The sequence below is a fragment of the Cyprinodon tularosa genome, unplaced genomic scaffold (genome assembly GCF_016077235.1).
Source record: "Cyprinodon tularosa strain WSP-4 unplaced genomic scaffold, ASM1607723v1 ctg803, whole genome shotgun sequence".
Taxonomy (NCBI): Eukaryota; Metazoa; Chordata; class Actinopteri; order Cyprinodontiformes; family Cyprinodontidae; genus Cyprinodon; species Cyprinodon tularosa.
In genome coordinates, this window is record NW_024039567.1 from 102,444 (window position 1) to 108,443 (window position 6,000).

The 6,000-nt window shown below is 37.5% G+C and overlaps 1 long non-coding RNA gene across 1 annotated transcript in view; it reads left to right on the forward strand.

The window, feature by feature from the left end:
• The window catches only part of LOC119774241, a 33,560-nt gene extending 28,221 nt beyond the window's left edge, over positions 1–5,339 (forward strand). The window contains exon 3 of the long non-coding RNA XR_005279502.1: positions 4,567–5,339. This is a non-coding gene — a long non-coding RNA (uncharacterized LOC119774241). The remainder of the gene's footprint in view (positions 1–4,566) is intronic.
• Positions 5,340–6,000: the final 661 nt, after the last annotated feature.

Genomic DNA, 6,000 nt, shown 5'->3' on the forward strand with positions numbered 1-6,000 from the left:
AGAAAACTTTTTCCCGGTTTTCTTACACTATGATGTCAATATCTTTGCTACAAACATTCTAAACATTCTAAATACTTTGCTATTGCTGTTTCTATTTATTTACAGCTGAGTAATTTCAGCCTCCATCCGTAGCAAAAAAAAAAAAACATGGTGCCTGTCAGAGCTGGAGTCACTAGAGGAAAGGAAAAGAAGGAGTAAGAACTAGCCTGCAAGTCTTTGGTCGATGCAATTTGAATAAAAAAATCTGTCAACAGTTTTTTTAAAGGGAACAAAAATCCATTTCAAGGCTTTTAAATATTTAAAGCTTTAGTTTGTAACTTTTGATACTGTAGGTAAAAAAATAATTTAAAACATGTTTTTTTTCTTAACCGTCTTATCAGGTTATATGTCCTAATCATTTTTTTACCATTGTCCCCCATCCGGCCTCTACAGCTAAACAGCTCCAACGCGTTCACCAGTGACTTTGACTAACAGGCAGTTTCGTCTGGAGGGAGCTGTCAATCATCAAGTATCTGCAGCAATGTGCAAAAAAGGATGACATGCTTTAGTCTGTCAAGAGAAGCAATGGAGGAGCGACCAAAACAAGGACAAAAGTTACCAACTCCTACACTACTTTAGATTTTTTAAAGACAGTTTAAACTGTGAGAAAAGTCCATCTACTAAACTTGCCCTGAACTTTCTAGTAGCAGTTATCGTAGAGATGCTTTTAAAAGCTGGAGGGAGCTTCATGATCTACAGAGGCTTAAAGCTGATGGATGAGGAGTTTGCAAAGTTTCTTTTGACAGAGGTAAATCCTACATAATTTAAAATGTGTAGTTTTTAGTTTTGTTTTTTGCAAGTTCTACCATCTGTGTATTAAATGCTCACAAATGATGCAGGAAATAATTGTAATATGCAGCATTTGTGATACTAGCTTGTGTTCGAATCAGACCTACATTGGACCTACAAGCTAAATTATAATACTGAATTTAACAATGCACTTTGTCAGCCTATTGTTTGATGCTGGATTTATGCAATTATAATATCCTCATCCTTTGATACTTTTGTTGACTAAGTCACTAAAACTCCAAATGGTTATGTTTGAAGCATTTTGATTTATTTTTGTTACAGATTTATGTCAGAAAGAATAATACATATATTATAAAACATACATAAATAAATTATTAAAAATAATATAGTGTGGTTTAAAATATTTTCTATGCAATTATCTTGAAATCGTTATTTATATTTTGCAATGCAATCTAGATTTCATGTTGAGGATTGTACTGGATTGTCTACAATTAAGCCTCTTTCCTATAAAATTAGTGGGTTAACACGTTTTCCAAACATGGCTACCAATCAGTGTTTGGTTTCTTTCACATTGACAAAAAAAGGTTGGTCTAACCCTTCGCTGGCAAGCTGCGTGGCCTCTGTCCCCCGCCACTGCTTGTGTAGTGATGTCATCATGCTGGATTAGGAAAGTAAACAATGGAAAGCGACATGGAAGGGAGCTAGTGTGTAGTAAGTGTGCTGTATTGTTTTGCTCTTTTATCTGTCTGAATCCCTCTTACCTATGCCGCACCATGTTTATCGAATGCAAGCAGCATTATTTTGGCTTGTTAGTTCAGAAGCGATGTGTTGACATATGTACATTTTGTTCAGTGGTCTCACATAATTTAGTTGGTCATGCTGTGGGAACACAACAGCATGCCGATCAGAACCGTTGTCATTTTAACATGGGTAATTCGCCGAGTTGTTTGACCCGAGTAGACACGTGCAGAGGTATCAAGTAACAAAGTACAAATACTTTGTTACTGTACTTAAGTACACTTTTTAGGTATCTATACTTTACTCCATTACTTCTTTTTCTTCCTACTTCTGACTGCTACTCATTACATTTTCACACAAGTATCTGTACTTTCTTTTTCTTACATTTTTAAAACAAATGTTACTCATTGCTCTTGGCTTTAGTTTAATGTTTATAAATATTTATTTCACGTCATGTGCGCCATCCAATGCAGATCACTGGCGCCATCATCATCTGGTGAAAACTAGTGTCATTGGATGAGTCATATAACGCAAACACTCTTTGCTTAGCTAAAGGAAATCATCAGAAGCAAGCAGATGTTCTTCAAACTGCAAACATGAATTGTCTATGCCATGCTACAATGTGGGATTCAGAAAATGATGTTTAAGGTCGGACACAGATGAAAGCGTATCCTTGGCTCTATCTCAAAGAATTTTTCGAAATAGTAGAAAAATTGAGCTTTCAATTCCTATAGTGCACAGGTGTCAAACTGGTTCCAGAAAGGGCCGTGTGTCTGCAGGTTTTCTTTCCAACCAAACAATAGCTCACCAGACTCCATTCATCCCATCAAGTCATCATGTTCAGATTGGACTCCCTTGATGAGATGAAAGAAGTGTGCTATTGCTTGGTTGGAAAGAAAACCTGCAGCCACACGGCCCTTTCTGGAACCAGTTTGACACCCATATAGTGACATCTGGCTGTTTTTGTTTTAAAGGTTACTTTATACTTTTATACTTTAAGTATTTTTTATACTTTTTCACTTTTACTTGAGTTAAGAGGTGAAGTTGATACTTTGACTTTTACCAGAGTGTTTTTAAACTGTAGTATCTATACTTTTATTTAAGTAACAAATGTGTGTACTTTTGCCACCACTGGATATGTGTCAGTGAGATGTTCCCACTGCCACTAAAAGCCGTTGTTTCCTGAGTTTAAACAGGTTTTTCATCTTGTGAAAAAGGGGCATTAGTAGCCAATAGCTTACTTTAGTCCTTCTGGTCCATTTCATAAAGAAACAAAGAGACATTGGCTTTAAATTGTAAATCAATTAATCTGTAAGAAATAACTTGAAAAATTTAAATCTTAAAGCTACAGTGTGTAATAATTACAGGGATATACAGTCAGAAATGTAATATATTAGACATAACTATGTTATTTATCATCATCTACGAGCTCAGCCTCTTAACCTTAATATTTGCGTTGCCTTAGAATTCGTTATTTATAATTACATAGGAGCGGGTCTCGCAGCCATGGAGGCAGACATCTTTGCGCTACGGCAGCGCAGAGGCAACAAACTAGCGATTGCGAGATCGCCAAAACGTCACAACGATGTAGAAAAAATAACGGGTATATTTATTATCTTAAGTCTACATGAAATCTATACCCTACACAGACTAATGAAATACTATCTGTAAAATTATCTATGTAAACAAACCTCATCACTTGAGAAGGTAGGTGATGCGGACGTCGTGGAAGACATTTTGTCCCGTAACGCTCGCCGTACTGTTGGGGGGGAGAAGCGATGGGGGGGAGATGTTCATGTTGCTGCAGTCTGCAGTCTGGACGTTAGATGTCGCTAAAAGTTACACACTGTAGCTTTAAAAAAATATTAATCTAAATTTATGATTTTTTTTTGTATGGCAAAATGGTAAATGGCTTATTTAGCACTTCTTTTTAATTATCTGTTGGTGTATGTAATTTCCCATTTATAAAAAATACAGCAAAAAAAAAAAAAAAAATCGGAAACACAACTTGGCATATGTCAGTTGGCTCAAGTGTTTATGTTTCGGTGATTTAATATCTTGAGGAGAGCAGAAATGCATGCAGAAATGGAAAAGAAGGCAGAAATAAACAGGGTGTAAGAAAGAAATGGAGTAAAAAATAAACAAAAAATAAAACATACAACACAAAAAAATCATGCAAACAAAGAAATATGTTTAAACATTAATTTTTCACTGTTTTATTTAATTACTGCATATAGTTTTGCCTGTTTAATTTATGCCTATGTATTTACTGAGTGTTTATTGACTTCTGCATTTATTTTTAATTTTGTCAGAGTTGGTCCTCCATATATTGAGCCTTTTAGTACTAATTGAGCTTTGATTTAATGCCACAGCCTACCTGACTTTAGCTTTGACTGCATCCATCCCTTAACTCAAATTCCAACGTGATAATCACCATTTCACAGTTCTCACACCATAATGAGTTCCCTTTAAAAACTAGTAGCCTTTCCAGTCACCAGGTCTAAATACTTAGATAACATAGGATGTGGTGCAGGAAACCAAGTTTTGTTCCTCAGCTTTGATGCTGCAACCTTTGCTGCAGTCCTGGATTTCTTTAATAATATTTTTTTTATATGAACTCAAAATTGGTCATTTATCAAATTTAGATTAGTTTTATTTGCCTTTAAAGTAATTCTTGAATAAAGGGTAATAAAATCATCTCCACTGTTTGTGCATTTAAGTACACTGTGGTAAGACAGCAGTAATGTGTGTGAGAGAGAGAAAGACAGTGGGTAACCCACTGAGCTGCTCTCTGGTTTCCATCTGAGCTCAGTTTCACTCTTTTTTAGAGTTTTCTAATTAATCATGCATTATTGAGAGACAAAAGTCTGCAGGTTTAATAGCCCTCACTGCAGCCCCAGCACAATACAGAAGCAGCTCCAAATGGTGCTGCATGTGTGTGGGTGAGTGAGGGGCATTCAAGGTCAGACGGAGAATAAGTCTGAATGTTTGATTTTCCTCTTTGTGATGCGTCCTTTTGCTTGTTTCCATTCCTTTCAGGCACCCATGAGCCAGCGTGCAGCATCGGAGGCTGGTTCTGTACATTTGTGCACAAACCTGTTTGGGATTAGTCCTCTGTGGAGATCAAACGTCTTGGAATGAAGTGACTGAGACAGAGCTGCTTAATCCCTCTTCATCAGCAAACAGCAGAGTGCCGGTTAGCAGCAGTAAGCCGGCTGAAACACTGCAGAGTCACTAGTCACCTGCACTTTCACTGATAGATTATCCTTTGACTGTGTTCCTCCCTGAAACCCTGCCCTTTCCTCCCTCCTGCTTGCTTACAGAAGATAACGTGGGCCAGCATACACATGCTTTTTCTGTACTGAGCTGCAGCACCGTCCATCCCCCTCTGTCCTCCCCTCTGCCTCACTCACAAAATACCTCTTTCACCCCTAAAACAACACACCGATGCTCAACAGGCACACACAGAGATCCACGCAAGTTCTCTACAGGATGAAGACCTTCGGAGGGTTTAATCAGAGGCAAAGGGACCTTCCTCCGCTGGCAGACGCTCAGAGAAATGAAGCATTCATTGTGCAGCAGTGAGGTGCAGCAGTTCATTTTGACAACACAGTGAACACTAATCAGAGATGAGGCAGTGGATGTGAAGGTATTTAAAGGGATGCAGAGGAGCCGTATAATCATAGATTAACTGGACACCTCAGAGATCTCTATCATCTTGAAAGCAAGATGTGACATGCATACCAGAAACTAGTCAGACACTCAGGTCAGAGCCTTTAAAAATGTATTCAATAAATTCCTTTAAATTAAAATAATGGCTGTTGAACTAAAAATGGTTAAGTCTTTTTATCATAATATACCATCACTATGCTGAAACATGGCAGTGGTAGTGTCATACTGTGGGGGTCTTGTCTTGCAGGAACAGGGAAGCTCTTTTCAGCTCCATTCTGATAAGTATCATGCACTTTCTGCTCAAGAAATATAAAAGACCAACAACTTATTGTTACCTATAATAAAGTGTGTATTGTCTGGATGTTAGCAACACTTTTGATAACATTGTTATAAAAAATGTATAATTGAACCGCTAGCTTAAAACGTCTAATCAGACGGGGCCTTGCACACAGTAATTAGCTCTACACATAGGCAATACTCTGCATTGGCGAATGCAACCTTTTTCAACAGAAGCATTTCGATTAACTGACAAGAGTAATAATTGTCTAATAACGTATAATTGGTTCGCTCATTATCGCCACCTACCTACTCATTATTCTGAGTTGGTTCCTCATCAGCTCTAGGTGTATTTTTTTTCCAACATGCATTGATGCTTCCTACAGATGAGCCTGCAGATATCATGGAAATAAAACCGCCTTACTGCACATTTACATGTTCTATCTTAACAGGCAGGTGTTTTACATGTTGCGCAGCATCTTTAAGGTGCATATCTGGTGTTGTATTACACATTGTATGTATGAG